The sequence below is a fragment of the Gorilla gorilla genome, chromosome 10, assembly GCF_029281585.2.
Source record: "Gorilla gorilla gorilla isolate KB3781 chromosome 10, NHGRI_mGorGor1-v2.1_pri, whole genome shotgun sequence".
NCBI lineage: Eukaryota > Metazoa > Chordata > Mammalia > Primates > Hominidae > Gorilla > Gorilla gorilla.
In genome coordinates this window covers 65,077,375-65,096,731 of record NC_073234.2, presented here as the reverse complement: position 1 = coordinate 65,096,731, position 19,357 = coordinate 65,077,375, and positions in this window count along the sequence as shown.

Here is a 19,357-nt window from a genome sequence, read left to right as displayed (position 1 = left end):
AGATGTACACACGCAACCCAAAGAAGTTACTGAGAATTCTCCTGTCAAGCGTTAGATGAAGAAATCCCGTTTCCAACGAAATCCTCAAAGAGGACCAAATATCCACTTGCAGACTTTACAAACAGAATGTTTCAAAAGTGCTCAACGAAAAGAAAGGCTAAACCCTGTGAGTAGAATGAAAACATCACAAAGTGGTTTCTCAGAATGATTCTCTGTAGTTTTTTTACGAAGATATTTCCTTTTCTACCGTTGGCCCCAAAGCGCTTGAAATGTCCACTTGCAAATTCCACAAAAAGAGGGTTTCAAATCTGCTCTGTCTAAAGGAAGGTTCAACTCTGTGAGTTGTACAAACGCAAAGTAAAGAAGTTTCTGAGAATTCTTCTGTCTAGCATTAGATGAAGAAATCCCGTTTCCAACGAAATCCTCAAAGAGGTCCAAATATCCACTTGCAGACTTTACAAACAGAGTGTTTCCAAACTGCTCTATGAAAAGAAAGGTTAAACTCTGTGAGTGGAACGCACACATCACAAAGAGGTTTCTGAAAATGATTCTCTGTAGTTTTTATACGAAAATATTTCCTTTTCTACCGTTGGCCCCAGAGCGCTTGAAATCTCCACTTGCAAATTCCACAAATAGAGGGTTTCAAATCTGCTCTTCCTAAAGAAAGGTTCAACTCTGTGAGTTGAACACACGCAACCCAAAGAAGTTACTGAGAATTCTTCTGTCTAGCATTAGATGAAGAAATCCCGTTTCCAACGAAATCCTCAAAGAGGTCCAAATATCCACTTGCAGACTATACAATCAGAGTGTTTCCAAACTGCTCTATGAAAAGAAAGGTTAAACTCTGTGAGTGGAACGCGCACATCACAAAGTGATTTCTGAAAATGATTCTCTGTAGTTTTTATACGAAGATATTTCCTTTTCTACCGTTGGCCCCAAAGCGCTTGAAATGTCCACTTTCAAATTCCACAAAAAGAGGGTTTGAAATCTGCCCTGTCAAAAGGAAGGTTCAACTCTGTGAGTTGTGCAAACTCAAAGCAAAGAACTTACTGAGAATTCTTCTGTCTAGCATTAGATGAAGAAATCCCGTTTCCAACGAAATCCTAGAAGAGGTCAAATAGCCACTTGCAGACTTTACAAACAGAGTGTTTCCAAACTGCTCTATGAAAAGAAAGGTTAAAATCTGTGAGTGGAACGCACACATCAGAAAGTGGTTTCTGAAAATGATTGTCTCCAGTTTTTATACGAAGATATTTCCTTTTCTACCTTTGGCCCCAAAGCGCTTGAAATGTCCACTTGCAAATTCCACAAAATGAGGGTTGCAAATCTCCTCTTCCTAAAGAAAGGTTCAACTCTGTGAGTTGTACAAACGCAACCCAAAGAAGTTACTGAGAATTCTTCTGTCAAGCTTTAGATGAAGAAAAACCGTTTCCAACGAAATCCTCATAGAGATCCAAATATCCACATGCAGACTTTACAAACAGAATGTTTCCAAAGTGCTCTATGAAAAGAAAGGTTAAACTCTGTGAGTGGAACACACACATCACAAAGTGGTTTCTGAGAATGATTCTCTGTAGTTTTTATACGAAGATATTCCCTTTTCTACCGTTGGCCCCAAAGCGCTTGAAATGTCCACTTGCAAACTCCACAAAAACAGGGTTTCAAATATGCTCTGTCTAAAGGAAGGTTCAACTCTGTGAGTTGTACAAACGCAAAGCAAAGAACTTGCTGAGAATTCTTCTGTCTAGCATTAGATGAAGAAATCCCGTTTCCAACGAAATCCTCAATGAGGTCCAAATATCCACTTGCAGACTTTACAAACAGAGTGTTCCCAAACTGCTCTATGAAAAGAAAGGTTAAACACTGTGAGTGGAACACACACATCACAAAGTGGTTTCTGAAAATGATTCTCTCTAGTTTTTATACGAAGATATTTCCTTTTCTACCGTTGGCCCCAAAGCGCTTGAAATCTCCACTTGCAAATTCCACAAAAAGAGGGTTGCAAATCTGCTCTGTCTAAAGGAAGGTTCAACTCTGTGAGTTGTACAAACGCAAAGCAAAGAACTTACTGAGAATTCTTGTGTCTAGCATTAGATGAAGAAATCCCGTTTCCAACGAAATCCTCAAAGAGGTCCAAATATCCACTTGCAGACTTTACAAACAGAGTGTATCCAAACTGCTCTATGAAAAGAAAGGTTAAAGTCTGTGAGTGGAACGCACACATCAGAAAGTGGTTTCTGAAAATGATTCTCTCTAGTTTTATACGAAGATATTTCCTTTTCAACCGTTGGCCCCAAAGCGCTTGAAATGTCCACTTGCAAATTCCACAAAATGAGGGTTGCAAATCTCCTCTTCCTAAAGAAAGGTTCAACTTTGTGAGATGTACACACGCAACCCAAAGAAGTTACTGAGAATTCTCCTGTCAAGCGTTAGATGAAGAAATCCCGTTTCCAACGAATTCCTCAAAGAGGTCCAAATATCCACTTGCAGACTTTACAAACAGAATGTTTCAAAAGTGCTCAACGATAAGAAAGGCTAAACCCTGTGAGTAGAATGAAAACATCACAAAGTGGTTTCTCAGAATGATTCTCTGTAGTTTTTATACGAAGATATTTCCTTTTCTACCGTTGGCCCCAAAGCGCTTGAAATGTCCACTTGCAAATTCCACAAAAAGAGGGTTTCAAATCTGCTCTGTCTAAAGGAAGGTTCAACTCTGTGAGTTGTACAAACGCAAAGTAAAGAAGTTTCTGAGAATTCTTCTGTCTAGCATTAGATGAAGAAATCCCGTTTCCAACGAAATCCTCAAAGAGGTCCAAATATCCACTTGCAGACTTTACAAACAGAGTGTTTCCAAACTGCTCTATGAAAAGAAAGGTTAAACTCTGTGAGTGGAACGCACACATCACAAAGAGGTTTCTGAAAATGATTCTCTGTAGTTTTTATACGAAGATATTTCCTTTTCTACCGTTGGCCCCAGAGCGCTTGAAATCTCCACTTGCAAATTCCACAAATAGAGGGTTTCAAATCTGCTCTTCCTAAAGAAAGGTTCAACTCTGTGAGTTGAACACACGCAACCCAAAGAAGTTACTGAGAATTCTTCTGTCTAGCATTAGATGAAGAAATCCCGTTTCCAACGAAATCCTCAAAGAGGTCCAAATATCCACTTGCAGACTATACAATCAGAGTGTTTCCAAACTGCTCTATGAAAAGAAAGGTTAAACTCTGTGAGTGGAACGCGCACATCACAAAGTGATTTCTGAAAATGATTCTCTGTAGTTTTTATACGAAGATATTTCCTTTTCTACCGTTGGCCCCAAAGTGCTTGAAATGTCCACTTTCAAATTCCACAAAAAGAGGGTTTGAAATCTGCCCTGTCAAAAGGAAGGTTCAACTCTGTGAGTTGTGCAAACTCAAAGCAAAGAACTTACTGAGAATTCTTCTGTCTAGCATTAGATGAAGAAATCCCGTTTCCAAGGAAATCCTAGAAGAGGTCAAATAGCCACTTGCAGACTTTACAAACAGAGTGTTTCCAAACTGCTCTATGAAAAGAAAGGTTAAAATCTGTGAGTGGAACGCACACATCAGAAAGTGGTTTCTGAAAATGATTGTCTCCAGTTTTTATACGAAGATATTTCCTTTTCTACCGTTGGCCCCAAAGCGCTTGAAATGTCCACTTGCAAATTCCACAAAATGAGGGTTGCAAATCTCCTCTTCCTAAAGAAAGGTTCAACTCTGTGAGTTGTACAAACGCAACCCAAAGAAGTTACTGAGAATTCTTCTGTCAAGCTTTAGATGAAGAAAAACCGTTTCCAACGAAATCCTCATAGAGATCCAAATATCCACATGCAGACTTTACAAACAGAATGTTTCCAAAGTGCTCTATGAAAAGAAAGGTTAAACTCTGTGAGTGGAACACACACATCACAAAGTGGTTTCTGAGAATGATTCTCTGTAGTTTTTATACGAAGATATTCCCTTTTCTACCGTTGGCCCCAAAGCGCTTGAAATGTCCACTTGCAAACTCCACAAAAACAGGGTTTCAAATATGCTCTGTCTAAAGGAAGGTTCAACTCTGTGAGTTGTACAAACGCAAAGCAAAGAACTTGCTGAGAATTCTTCTGTCTAGCATTAGATGAAGAAATCCCGTTTCCAACGAAATCCTCAAAGAGGTCCAAATATCCACTTGCAGACTTTACAAACAGAGTGTATCCAAACTGCTCTATGAAAAGAAAGGTTAAAGTCTGTGAGTGGAACGCACACATCAGAAAGTGGTTTCTGAAAATGATTCTCTCTAGTTTTATACGAAGATATTTCCTTTTCAACCGTTGGCCCCAAAGCGCTTGAAATGTCCACTTGCAAATTCCACAAAATGAGGGTTGCAAATCTCCTCTTCCTAAAGAAAGGTTCAACTTTGTGAGATGTACACACGCAACCCAAAGAAGTTACTGAGAATTCTCCTGTCAGGCGTTAGATGAAGAAATCCCGTTTCCAACGAATTCCTCAAAGAGGTCCAAATATCCACTTGCAGACTTTACAAACAGAATGTTTCAAAAGTGCTCAACGAAAAGAAAGGCTAAACCCTGTGAGTAGAATGAAAACATCACAAAGTGGTTTCTCAGAATGATTCTCTGTAGTTTTTATACGAAGATATTTCCTTTTCTACCGTTGGCCCCAAAGCGCTTGAAATGTCCACTTGCAAATTCCACAAAAAGAGGGTTTCAAATCTGCTCTGTCTAAAGGAAGGTTCAACTCTGTGAGTTGTACAAACGCAAAGTAAAGAAGTTTCTGAGAATTCTTCTGTCTAGCATTAGATGAAGAAATCCCGTTTCCAACGAAATCCTCAAAGAGGTCTGAATATCCACTTGCAGACTTTACAAACAGAGTGTTTCCAAACTGCTCTATGAAAAGAAAGGTTAAACTCTGTGAGTGGAACGCACACATCACAAAGAGGTTTCTGAAAATGATTCTCTGTAGTTTTTATACGAAGATATTTCCTTTTCTACCGTTGGCCCCAGAGCGCTTGAAATCTCCACTTGCAAATTCCACAAATAGAGGGTTTCAAATCTGCTCTTCCTAAAGAAAGGTTCAACTCTGTGAGTTGAACACACGCAACCCAAAGAAGTTACTGAGAATTCTTCTGTCTAGCATTAGCTGAAGAAATCCCGTTTCCAAAGAAATCCTCAAAGAGGTCCAAATATCCACTTGCAGACTTTACAAACAGAGTGTTTACAAACTGCTCTATGAAAAGAAAGGTTAAACTCTGTGAGTGGAACGCACACATCAGAAAGAGGTTTCTGAAAATGATTCTCTGTAGTTTTTATACGAAGATATTTCCTTTTCTACCGTTGGCCCCTAAGCGCTTGAAATCTCCACTTGCAAATTCCACAAATAGAGGGTTTCAAATCTGCTCTTCCTAAAGAAAGGTTCAACTCTGCGAGTTGAACACACGCAACACAAAGAAGTTACTGAGAATTCTTCTGTCTAGCATTAGATGAAGAAATCCCCTTTCCAACGAAATCCTCAAAGAGGTCCAAATATCCACTTGCAGACTTTACAAACAGAGTGTTTCCAAAGTGCTCAATGAAAAGAAAGGTTAAACCCTGTTAGTGGAACGCACACATCAGAAAGTGGTTTCTGAAAATGATTCTCTCTAGTTTTTATACGAAGATATTTCCTTTTCTACCGTTGGCCCCAAAGCGCTTGAAATGTCCACTTGCAAATTCCACAAAAAGAGGGTTTCAAATCTGCTCTGACTAAAGGAAGGTTCAACTCTGTGAGTTGTACAAACGCAAAGCAAAGAACTTACTGAAAATTCTTCTGTCTAGCATTAGATGAAGAAATCCCGTTTCCAAAGAAATCCTCAAAGAGGTCCAAATATCCACTTGCAGACTTTACAAACAGAGTGTTTCCAAACTGGTCTATGAAAAGAAAGGTTAAACTCTGTGAGTGGAACGCACACATCAGAAAGAGGTTTCTGAAAATGATTCTCTGTAGTTTTTATACGAAGATATTTCCTTTTCTACCGTTGGCCCGAAAGCGCTTGAAATCTCCACTTGCAAATTCCACAAATAGAGGGTTTCAAATCTGCTCTTCCTAAAGAAAGTTTCAACTCTGCGAGTTGAACACACGCAACACAAAGAAGTTACTGAGAATTCTTCTGTCTAGCATTAGATGAAGAAATCCCCTTTCCAACGAAATCCTCAAAGAGGACCAAATATCCACTTGCAGACTTTACAAACAGAGTGTTTCCAAAGTGCTCAATGAAAAGAAAGGTTAAACCCTGTTAGTGGAACGCACACATCAGAAAGTGGTTTCTGAAAATGATTCTCTCTAGTTTTTATACGAAGATATTTCCTTTTCTACCGTTGGCCCCAAAGCGCTTGAAAAGTCCACTTGAAAATTCCACCAAAAGAGGGTTTCAAATCTGCTCTTCCTAAAGAAAGGTTCAACTCTGTGAGTTGTACACACGCAACCCAAAGAAGTTACTGAGAATTCTTCTGTCTAGCATTAGATGAAGAAATCCCGTTTCCAACAAAATCCTCATAGAGCTCCAAATACCCACTTGCAGACTGTACAAACAGAATGTTTCCAAACTGCTCTATGAAAACAAAGGTTAAACTCTGTGAGTGGAACACACACATCACAAAGTGGTTTCTGAGAATGATTCTCTGTAGTTTTTATACGAAGATATTTCCTTTTCTACCGTTGGCCCCAAACCGCTTGAAATCTCCACTTGCAAATTCCACAAAAAGAGGGTTTCAAATCTGCTCTGACTAAAGGAAGGTTCAACTCTGTGATTTGTACAAACGCAAAGCAAAGGACTTACTGAGAACTCTTCTGTCTAGCATTAGATGAAGAAATCCCGTTTCCAAGGAAATCCTCAAAGAGGTCCAAATATCCACTTGCAGACTTTACAAACAGAGTGTTTCCAAACTGCTCTATGAAAAGAAAGGTTAAACTCTGTGAGTGGAACGCACACATCAGAAAGAGGTTTCTGAAAATGATTCTCTGTAGTTTTTATACGAAGATATTTCCTTTTCTACCGTTGGGCCCAAAGCGCTTGAAATCTCCACTTGCAAATTCCACAAATAGAGGGTTTCAAATCTGCTCTTCCTAAAGAAAGGTTCAATTCTGCGAGTTGAACACACGCAACACAAAGAAGTTACTGAGAATTCTTCTGTCTAGCATTAGATGAAGAAATCCCCTTTCCAACGAAATCCACAAAGAGGTCCAAATATCCACTTGCAGACTGTACAAACAGAGTGTTTCCAAAGTGCTCAATGAAAAGAAAGGTTAAACCCTGTTAGTGGAACGCACACATCAGAAAGTGGTTTCTGAAAATGATTCTCTCCAGTTTTTATACGAAGATATTTCCTTTTCTACCGTTGGCCCCAAAGCGCTTGAAATGTCCACTTGAAAATTCCACCAAAAGAGGGTTTCAAATCTGCTCTTCCTAAAGAAAGGTTCAACTCTGTGAGTTGTACACACGCAACCCAAAGAAGTTACTGAGAATTCTTCTGTCTAGCATTAGATGAAGAAATCCCGTTTCGAACGAAATCCTCATAGAGCTCCAAATATCCACTGGCAGACTGTACAAAGAGAATGTTTCCAAACTGCTCTATGAAAACAAAGGTTAAACTCTGTGAGTGGAACACACACATCACAAAGTGGTTTCTGAGAATGATTCTCTGTAGTTTTTATACGAAGATATTTCCTTTTCTACCGTTGGCCCCAAAGCGCTTGAAATGTCCACTTGCAAATTCCACAAAAAGAGGGTTTCAAATCTGCTCTGTCTAAAGGAAGGTTCAACTCTGTGAGTTGTACACACGCAACCCAAAGAAGTTACTGAGAATTCTTCTGTCTAGCATTAGATGAAGAAATCCCGTTTCCAACGAAATCCTAAAAGAGGTCCAAATATCCACTTGCAGACTTTACAAACAGAATGTTTCAAAAGTGCTCAACGAAAAGAAAGGTTAAACTCTGTGAGTAGCATGCACACATCACAAAGTGGTTTCTGAGAATGATTCTCTGTAGTTTTTAAACGAAGACATTTCCTTTTCTACCGTTGTCCCCAAATCGGGAGAAATCTCCACTAGCAAATTCCACAAAAAGAAGGTTTCAAATTTGCTCTGTCTAAAGGAGCGTTCAACTCTGTGAGTTGTACACACGCAAAGCAAAGAAGTTACTGAGAATTCTTCTGTCTAGCATTAGATGAAGAAATCCCGTTTCCAACGAAATCCTCAAAGAGGTCCAAATATCCACTTGCAGACTTTACAAACAGAATGTTTCCAAAGTGCTCTATGAAAAGAAAGGTTAAACTCTGTGAGTGGAACACACACATCACCAAGTGGTTTCTGAGAATGATTCTCTGTAGTTTTTATCCGAAGATATTTCCTTTTCTATCGTTGGCCCCAAAGCGCTTGAAATGTCCACTTGTAAATTCCACAAAAAGAGGGTTTCAAATCTGCTCTGTCTAAAGGAAGGTTCAACTCTGTGAGTTGTACAAACGCAAAGCAAAGAACTTACTGAGAATTCTTCTGTCTAGCATTAGATGAAGAAATCCCGTTTCCAATGAAATCCTCAAAAAGGTCCAAATATCCACTTCCAGACATTACAAACAGAGTGTTTCCTAACTGCTCTATGAAAAGAAAAGTTAAACTCTGTGAGTGGAACCCACACATCACAAAGTGGTTTCTGAAAATGATTCTCTCTAGTTTTTATACGAAGATATTTCCTTTTCAACCTTTGGCCCCAAAGCGCTAGAACTGTCCACTTTGAAATTCCCCGAAAAGAGGATTTCAAATCTGCTCTTCCTAAAGAAATGTTCAACTCTGTGAGTTGTACAAACGCAAAGCAAAGAAGTTTCTGAGAATTCTTCTGTCTAGCATTAGATGAAGAAATCCCGTTTCCAACGAAATCCTCAAAGAGGTCCAAATATCCACTTGCAGACTTTAGAAACAGAGTGTTTCCAAACTGCTCTATGAAAAGAAAGGTTAAACTCTGTGAGTGGAACGCACACATCACAAAGAGGTTTCTGAAAATGATTCTCTGTAGTTTTTATACGAAGATATTTCCTTTTCTACCGTTGGCACTAAAGCGCTTGAAATCTCCACTTGCAAATTCCACAAAAAGAGGGTTTCAAATCTGCTCTTCCTAAAGAAAGGTTCAACTCTGTGAGTTGTACACACGCAAACCAAAGAAGTTACTGAGAATTCTTCTGTCTAGCATTAGATGAAGAAATCCCGTTTCCAACGAAATCCTCATAGTGGTCCAAATATCCACTTGCAGACTTTACAAACAGAATGTTTCCAAAGTTCTCTATGAAAACAAAGGTTAAACTCTGTGAGTGGAACGCACACATCACAAAGTGATTTCTGAAAATGATTCTCTGTAGTTTTTATACGAAGATATTTCCTTTTCTACCGTTGGCCCCAAAGCGCTTGAAATCTCCACTTGCAAATTCCACAAATAGAGGGTTTCAAATCTGCTCTTCCTAAAGAAAGGTTCAACTCTGTGAGTTGAACACACGCAACACAAGAATTTACTGAGAATTCTTCTGTCTAGCATTAGATGAAGAAATCCCGTTTCCAACAAAATCCTAAAAGAGGTCCAAATATCCACTTGCAGACTTTACAAACAGAATGTTTCAAAAGTGCTCAATGAAAAGAAAGGTTAAACTCTGTGAGTAGAATGCACACATCACAAAGTGGTTTCTGAGAATGATTCTCTGTAGTTTTTAAACGAAGACATTTCCTTTTCTACCGTTGGCCCCAAATCGGGTGAAATCTCCACTTGCAAATTCCACAAAAAGAAGGTTTCAAATTTGCTCTGTCTAAAGGAGGGTTCAACTCTGTGAGTTGTACACACGCAAAGCAAAGAAGTTACTGAGAATTCTTCTGTCTAGCATTAGATGAAGAAATCCCGTTTCCAACGAAATCCTCAAAGAGGTCCAAATATCCACTTGCAGACTTTACAAACAGAATGTTTCCAAAGAGCTCTATGAAAAGAAAGGTTATACTCTGTGACTGGAACGCACACATCACAAAGTGGTTTCTGAGAATGATTCTCTGTTGTTTTTATACGAAGATATTTCCTTTTCTACCGTTGGCCCCAAAGCGCTTGAAATGTCCACTTGCAAATACCACAAAAAGAAGGTTGCAAATCTGCTCTGTCTAAAGAAAGGTTCAACTCTGTGAGTTGTACAAACGCAAAGCAAAGAACTTACTGAGAATTCTTCTGTCAAGCTTTAGATGAAGAAATCCCGTTAGAAACGTAATCCTCATAGAGGTCCAAATATCCACTTGCAGACATTGCAAACAGAATGTTTCCAAAGTGCTCTATGAAAAGAAAGTTTAAACTCTGTGAGTGGAACCCACACATCACAAAGTGGTTTCTGAGAATGATTCTCTGTAGTTTTTATACGAAGATATTTCCTTTTCTACCGTTGCCCCAAAAGCACTTGAAATGTCCACTTGCAAATTCCACAAAAAGAGGGTTTCAAATCTGCTCTGTCTAAAGGAAGGTTCAACTCTGTGAGTTTTACAAACTCAAAGCAAAGAACTTACTGAGAATTCTTCTGTCAAGCATTAGATGAAGAAATCCCGTTTCCAACGAAATCCTCAAAGAGGTCAAAATATCCACTTGCAGACTTTACAAACAGAGTGTTTCCAAACTGCTCTATGAAAAGAAAGGTTAAACTCTGTGAGTGGAACGCACACATCACAAAGTGGCTTCTGAAAATGATTCTCTCCAGTTTTTATACGAAGATATTTCCTTTTCTACCGTTGGCCCCAAAGCGCTTGAAATGCCCACTTGCAAATTCCACATTAAGAGGGTTGCAAATCTGCTCTTCCTAAAGAAAGGTTCAACTCTGTGAGTTGTACACATGCAACCCAAAGAAGTTACTGAGAATTCTTCTCTCAAGCTTTAGATGAAGAAATCCTGTTTCCAACGAAATCCTCATAGAGCTCCAAATATCCACTTGCAGATTTACAAACAGAATGTTTCCAAAGTGCTCTATGAAAAGAAAGGTTAAACTCTGTGAGTGGAACACACACATCACAAAGTGGTTTCTGAGAATGATTCTCTGTAGTTTTTATACGAAGATATTTCCTTTTCTACCATTGGCCCAAAAGCGCTTGAAATGTCCACTTGCAAATTCCACAAAAAGAGGGTTTCAAATCTGCTCTGTCTAAAGGAAGGTTCAACTCTGTGAGTTGTACAAACTCATAGCAAAGAACTTACTGAGAATTCTTGTGTCTAGCATTAGAAGAAGAAATCCCGTTTCCAACGAAATCTTCAAAGAGGTCCAAATATCCACTTGCAGACTTTACAAACAGAGTGTATCCAAACTGCTCTATGAAAAGAAAGGTTAAACTCTGTGAATGGAGCGCACACATCACAAAGTGGTTTCTGAAAATGATTCTCTTTAGTTTTTATATGAAGATATTTACTTTTCTACGTTTGGCCCCAAAGCGCTTGAAATGTCCACTTGCAAATTCCACAAATAGAGGGTTTCAAATTTGCTCTGTCTAAAGGAAGGTTCAACTCTGTGAGTTGTACAAATGCAAAGCAAAGAACTTACTGAGAATTCTTCTGTCTAGCATTAGATGAAGAAATCCCGTTTCCAAGGAAATCCTCAAAGAGGTATAAATATCCACTTCCAGACTTTACAAACAGAGTGTTTCCAAAGTGCTCTATGAAAGGAAAGGTTAAACTCTGTTAGTGGAACGCACACATCCCAAAGTGGTTTTTGAAAATGATTCTCTTTAGTTTTTATACGAAGATATTTCCTTTTCTACCTTTGGCCCCAAAGCGCTTGAAATGTCCACTTGCAAATTCCACAAATAGAGGGTTTCAAATCTGCTCTGTCTAAAGGAAGGTTCAACTCTGTGAGTTGTACAAACGCAAAGCAAAGAACTTACTGAGAATTCTTCTGTCTAGCATTAGATGAAGAAATCCCGTTTCCAAAGAAATCCTCAAAGAGGTCAAATTATCCACTTGCAGACTTTACAAACAGAGTGTTTCCAAACTGCTCTATGAAAAGAAAGGTTAAACTCTGTGAGTGGAACGCACACATCACAAAGTGATTTCTGAAAATGATTCTCTCTAGTTTTTATACGAAGATATTTCCTTTCCTACCGTTGGCACCAAAGCGCTTAAAATGTCCGCTTGCAAATTCCACAAAAAGAGGGTATCAAATCTGCTCTGAATAAAGGTAGGTTCAACTCTGTGAGTTGTACAAACGCAAAGCAAACAAGCTTCTGAGAATACTTCTGTCTAGCATTAGATGAAGAAATCCCGTTTCCAAAGAAATCCTCCAAGAAGTCCAAATATCCACTTGCAGACTTTACAAACAGAGTGTTTCCAATTTGCTCTATGACAAGAAAGGTTAAACCTGTGAGTGGAATGCACACATCACAAAGAGGTTTCTGTAAATGATTCTCTGTAGTTTTTATACGAAGATATTTCCTTTTCTACCGTTGGCCCCAAAGCGCTTGAAATCTCCACTCGCAAATTCCACAAAAAGAGGGTTTCAAATCTGCTCTTCCTAAAGAAAGGTTCAACTCTGTGAGTTGAACACACGCAACCCAAAGAAGTTACTGAGAATTCTTCTGTCTACCATTAGATGAAGAAATCCCGTTTCCAACGAAATCCTCAAAGAGGTCCAAATATCCACTTGCAGACTTTACAAACAGAATGTTTCCAAAGTGCTCTATGAAAACAAAGGTTAAACTGTGTGAGTGGAACACACACATCACAAAGTGGTTTCTGAGAATGATTCTCTGTAGTTTTTATACGAAGATATTTCCTTTTCTACTGTTGGCCCCAAAGCGCTTGAAATGTCCACTTGCAAATTCCTCAAAAAGAGGCTTTCAAATCTGCTCTGTCCAAAGGAAGGTTCAACTCTGTGAGTTTTACACACGCAAAACAAAGAAGATACTGAGAATTCTTCTGTCTAGCATTAGATGAAAAATCCCGTTTCCAACGAAATCCTCAAAGAGGTATAAATATCCACTTCCAGACTTTACAAACAGAGTGTTTCCAAAGTGCTCTATGAAAGGAAAGGTTAAACTCTGTTAGTGGAACGCACACATCCCAAAGTGGTTTTTGAAAATGATTCTCTTTAGTTTTTATACGAAGATATTTCCTTTTCTACCTTTGGCCCCAAAGCGCTTGAAATGTCCACTTCCAAATTCCACAAATAGAGGGTTTCAAATCTGCTCTGTCTAAAGGAAGGTTCAACTCTGTGAGTTGTACAAACGCAAAGCAAAGAAGCTTCTGAGAATACTTCTGTCTAGCATTAGATGAAGAAATCCCGTTTCCAAAGAAATCCTCCAAGAAGTCCAAATATCCACTTGCAGACTTTACAAACAGAGTGTTTCCAATTTGCTCTATGACAAGAAAGTTTAAACCTGTGAGTGGAATGCACACATCACAAAGAGGTTTCTGAAAATGATTCTCTCTAGTTTTTATACGAAGATATTTCCTTTTCTACCGTTGGCCCCAAAGCGCTTGAAATCTCCACTCGCAAATTCCACAAAAAGAAGGTTTCAAATCTGCTCTTCCTAAAGAAAGGTTCAACTCTGTGAGTTGAACACACGCAACCCAAAGAAGTTACTGAGAATTCTTCTGTCTAGCATTAGATGAAGAAATCCCGTTTCCAACGAAATCCTCAAAGAGGTCTAAATATCCACTTGCAGACTTTACAAACAGAGTGTTTCAAAAGTGCTCAATGAAAAGAAAGGTTAAACCCTGTTAGTGGAACGCACACATCAGAAAGTGGTTTCTGAAAATGATTCTCTCTAGTTTTTATACGAAGATATTTCCTTTTATACCGTTGGCCCCAAACGGCTTGAAATCTCCACTTGCATATTCCACAAAAAGAGGGTTTCAAATCTGCTCTTCCTAAAGAAAGGTTCAACTCTGTGAGTTGTACACACGCAACCCAAAGAAGTTACTGAGAATTCTTCTGTCTAGCATTAGATGAAGAAATCCCGTTTCCAACGAAATCCTCCTAGAGGTCCAAATATCCACTTGCAGACTTTACAAACAGAATGTTTTCAAAGTGCTCTATGAAAACAAAGGTTAAACTCTGTGAGTGGAACACACACATCACAAAGTGGTTTCTGAGAATGATTCTCTGTAGTTTTTATACGAAGATATTTCCTTTTCTACCGTTGGCCCCAAAGCGCTTGAAATGTCCACTTGCAAATACCACAAAAAGAGGGTTTCAAATCTGCTCTGTCTAAAGGAAGGTTCAACTCTGTGAGTTTTACACACGCAAAACAAAGAAGATACTGAGAATTCTTCTGTCTAGCATTAGATGAAAAATCCCTTTTCCAACGAAATCCTCAAAGAGGTATAAATATCCATTTCCAGACTTTACAAACAGAGTGTTTCCAAAGTGCTCTATGAAAGGAAAGGTTAAACTCTGTTAGTGGAACGCACACATCCCAAAGTGGTTTTTGAAAATGATTCTCTTTAGTTTTTATACGAAGATATTTCCTTTTCTACCTTTGGCCCCAAAGCGCTTGAAATGTCCACTTTCAAATTCCACAAATAGAGGGTTTCAAATCTGCTCTGTCTAAAGGAAGGTTCAACTCTGTGAGTTGTACAAACGCAAAGCAAAGAACTTACTGAGAATTCTTCTGTCTAGCATTAGATGAAGAAATCCCGTTTCCAACGAAATCCTCATAGAGCTCCAAATATCCACTTGCAGACTTTACAAACAGAATGTTTCCAAAGTGCTCTATGAAAACAAAGGTTAAACTCTGTGAGTGGAACAAACACATCACAAAGTGGTTTCTGAGAATGATTCTCTGTAGTTTTCATACGAAGATATTTCCTTTTCTACCGTTGGCCCCAAAGCGCTTGAAATGTCAACTTGCAAATTCCACAAAAAGAGGGTTTCAAATCTGCTCTGTCTAAAGGAAGGTTCACCTCTGTGAGTTGTACAAAAGCAAAGCAAAGAACTTACTGAGAATTCTTCTGTCAAGCTTTAGATGAAGAAATCCCGTTTCCAACGAAATCCACATAGAGATCCAAATATCCACTTCCAGACTTACAAACAGAATGTTTCCAAAGTGCTCTATGAAAAGAAAGGTTAAACTCTGTGAGTGGAACGCACACATCACAAAGTGGTTTCTGAGAATGATTCTCTGTAGTTTTTATACGAAGATATTTCCTTTTCTACCTTTGGCCCCAAAGCGCTTGAAATGTCCACTTGCAAATTCCACAAATAGAGGGTTTCAAATCTGCTCTGTCTAAAGGAAGGTTCAACTCTGTGAGTTGTACAAACGCAAAGCAAAGAACTTACTGAGAATTCTTCTGTCTAGCATTAGATGAAGAAATCCCGTTTCCAAAGAAATCCTCAAAGAGGTCCAATTATCCACTTGCAGACTTTACAAACAGAGTGTTTCCAAACTGCTCTATGAAAAGAAAGGTTAAACTCTGTGAGTGGAATGCACACATCACAAAGTGATTTCTGAAAATGATTCTCTCTAGTTTTTATACGAAGATATTTCCTTTTCTACCGTTGGCACCAAAGCGCTTGAAATGTCCGCTTGCAAATTCCACAAAAAGAGGGTATCAAATCTGCTCTGAATAAAGGTAGGTTCATCTCTGTGAGCTGTACAAACGCAAAGCAAAGAAGCTTCTGAGAATACTTCTGTCTAGCATTAGATGAAGAAATCCCGTTTCCAAAGAAATCCTCCAAGAAGTCCAAATATCCACTTGCAGACTTTACAAACAGAGTGTTTCCAATGTGCTCTATGACAAGAAAGGTTAAACCTGTGAGTGGAATGCACACATCACAAAGAGGTTTCTGTAAATGATTCTCTGTAGTTTTTATACGAAGATATTTCCTTTTCTACCGTTGGCCCCAAAGCGCTTGAAATGTCCACTTGCAAATTCCACAAAATGAGGGTTGCAAATCTCCTCTTCCTAAAGAAAGGTTCAACTTTGTGAGATGTACACACGCAACCCAAAGAAGTTACTGAGAATTCTCCTGTCAAGCGTTAGATGAAGAAATCCCGTTTCCAACGAAATCCTCAAAGAGGACCAAATATCCACTTGCAGACTTTACAAACAGAATGTTTCAAAAGTGCTCAACGAAAAGAAAGGCTAAACCCTGTGAGTAGAATGAAAACATCACAAAGTGGTTTCTCAGAATGATTCTCTGTAGTTTTTTTACGAAGATATTTCCTTTTCTACCGTTGGCCCCAAAGCGCTTGAAATGTCCACTTGCAAATTCCACAAAAAGAGGGTTTCAAATCTGCTCTGTCTAAAGGAAGGTTCAACTCTGTGAGTTGTACAAACGCAAAGTAAAGAAGTTTCTGAGAATTCTTCTGTCTAGCATTAGATGAAGAAATCCCGTTTCCAACGAAATCCTCAAAGAGGTCCAAATATCCACTTGCAGACTTTACAAACAGAGTGTTTCCAAACTGCTCTATGAAAAGAAAGGTTAAACTCTGTGAGTGGAACGCACACATCACAAAGAGGTTTCTGAAAATGATTCTCTGTAGTTTTTATACGAAAATATTTCCTTTTCTACCGTTGGCCCCAGAGCGCTTGAAATCTCCACTTGCAAATTCCACAAATAGAGGGTTTCAAATCTGCTCTTCCTAAAGAAAGGTTCAACTCTGTGAGTTGAACACACGCAACCCAAAGAAGTTACTGAGAATTCTTCTGTCTAGCATTAGATGAAGAAATCCCGTTTCCAACGAAATCCTCAAAGAGGTCCAAATATCCACTTGCAGACTATACAATCAGAGTGTTTCCAAACTGCTCTATGAAAAGAAAGGTTAAACTCTGTGAGTGGAACGCGCACATCACAAAGTGATTTCTGAAAATGATTCTCTGTAGTTTTTATACGAAGATATTTCCTTTTCTACCGTTGGCCCCAAAGCGCTTGAAATGTCCACTTTCAAATTCCACAAAAAGAGGGTTTGAAATCTGCCCTGTCAAAAGGAAGGTTCAACTCTGTGAGTTGTGCAAACTCAAAGCAAAGAACTTACTGAGAATTCTTCTGTCTAGCATTAGATGAAGAAATCCCGTTTCCAACGAAATCCTAGAAGAGGTCAAATAGCCACTTGCAGACTTTACAAACAGAGTGTTTCCAAACTGCTCTATGAAAAGAAAGGTTAAAATCTGTGAGTGGAACGCACACATCAGAAAGTGGTTTCTGAAAATGATTGTCTCCAGTTTTTATACGAAGATATTTCCTTTTCTACCGTTGGCCCCAAAGCGCTTGAAATGTCCACTTGCAAATTCCACAAAATGAGGGTTGCAAATCTCCTCTTCCTAAAGAAAGGTTCAACTCTGTGAGTTGTACAAACGCAACCCAAAGAAGTTACTGAGAATTCTTCTGTCAAGCTTTAGATGAAGAAAAACCGTTTCCAACGAAATCCTCATAGAGATCCAAATATCCACATGCAGACTTTACAAACAGAATGTTTCCAAAGTGCTCTATGAAAAGAAAGGTTAAACTCTGTGAGTGGAACACACACATCACAAAGTGGTTTCTGAGAATGATTCTCTGTAGTTTTTATACGAAGATATTCCCTTTTCTACCGTTGGCCCCAAAGCGCTTGAAATGTCCACTTGCAAACTCCACAAAAACAGGGTTTCAAATATGCTCTGTCTAAAGGAAGGTTCAACTCTGTGAGTTGTACAAACGCAAAGCAAAGAACTTGCTGAGAATTCTTCTGTCTAGCATTAGATGAAGAAATCCCGTTTCCAACGAAATCCTCAATGAGGTCCAAATATCCACTTGCAGACTTTACAAACAGAGTGTTCCCAAACTGCTCTATGAAAAGAAAGGTTAAACACTGTGAGTGGAACACACACATCACAAAGTGGTTTCTGAAAATGATTCTCTCTAGTTTTTATACGAAGATATTTCCTTTTCTACCGTTGGCCCCAAAGCGCTTGAAATCTCCACTTGCAAATTCCACAAAAAGAGGGTTGCAAATCTGCTCTGTCTAAAGGAAGGTTCAACTCTGTGAGTTGTACAAACGCAAAGCAAAGAACTTACTGAGAATTCTTGTGTCTAGCATTAGATGAAGAAATCCCGTTTCCAACGAAATCCTCAAAGAGGTCCAAATATCCACTTGCAGACTTTACAAACAGAGTGTATCCAAACTGCTCTATGAAAAGAAAGGTTAAAGTCTGTGAGTGGAACGCACACATCAGAAAGTGGTTTCTGAAAATGATTCTCTCTAGTTTTATACGAAGATATTTCCTTTTCAACCGTTGGCCCCAAAGCGCTTGAAATGTCCACTTGCAAATTCCACAAAATGAGGGTTGCAAATCTCCTCTTCCTAAAGAAAGGTTCAACTTTGTGAGATGTACACACGCAACCCAAAGAAGTTACTGAGAATTCTCCTGTCAAGCGTTAGATGAAGAAATCCCGTTTCCAACGAATTCCTCAAAGAGGTCCAAATATCCACTTGCAGACTTTACAAACAGAATGTTTCAAAAGTGCTCAACGAAAAGAAAGGCTAAACCCTGTGAGTAGAATGAAAACATCACAAAGTGGTTTCTCAGAATGATTCTCTGTAGTTTTTATACGAAGATATTTCCTTTTCTACCGTTGGCCCCAAAGCGCTTGAAATGTCCACTTGCAAATTCCACAAAAAGAGGGTTTCAAATCTGCTCTGTCTAAAGGAAGGTTCAACTCTGTGAGTTGTACAAACGCAAAGTAAAGAAGTTTCTGAGAATTCTTCTGTCTAGCATTAGATGAAGAAATCCCGTTTCCAACGAAATCCTCAAAGAGGTCCAAATATCCACTTGCAGACTTTACAAACAGAGTGTTTCCAAACTGCTCTATGAAAAGAAAGGTTAAACTCTGTGAGTGGAACGCACACATCACAAAGAGGTTTCTGAAAATGATTCTCTGTAGTTTTTATACGAAGATATTTCCTTTTCTACCGTTGGCCCCAGAGCGCTTGAAATCTCCACTTGCAAATTCCACAAATAGAGGGTTTCAAATCTGCTCTTCCTAAAGAAAGGTTCAACTCTGTGAGTTGAACACACGCAACCCAAAGAAGTTACTGAGAATTCTTCTGTCTAGCATTAGATGAAGAAATCCCGTTTCCAACGAAATCCTCAAAGAGGTCCAAATATCCACTTGCAGACTATACAATCAGAGTGTTTCCAAACTGCTCTATGAAAAGAAAGGTTAAACTCTGTGAGTGGAACGCGCACATCACAAAGTGATTTCTGAAAATGATTCTCTGTAGTTTTTATACGAAGATATTTCCTTTTCTACCGTTGGCCCCAAAGTGCTTGAAATGTCCACTTTCAAATTCCACAAAAAGAGGGTTTGAAATCTGCCCTGTCAAAAGGAAGGTTC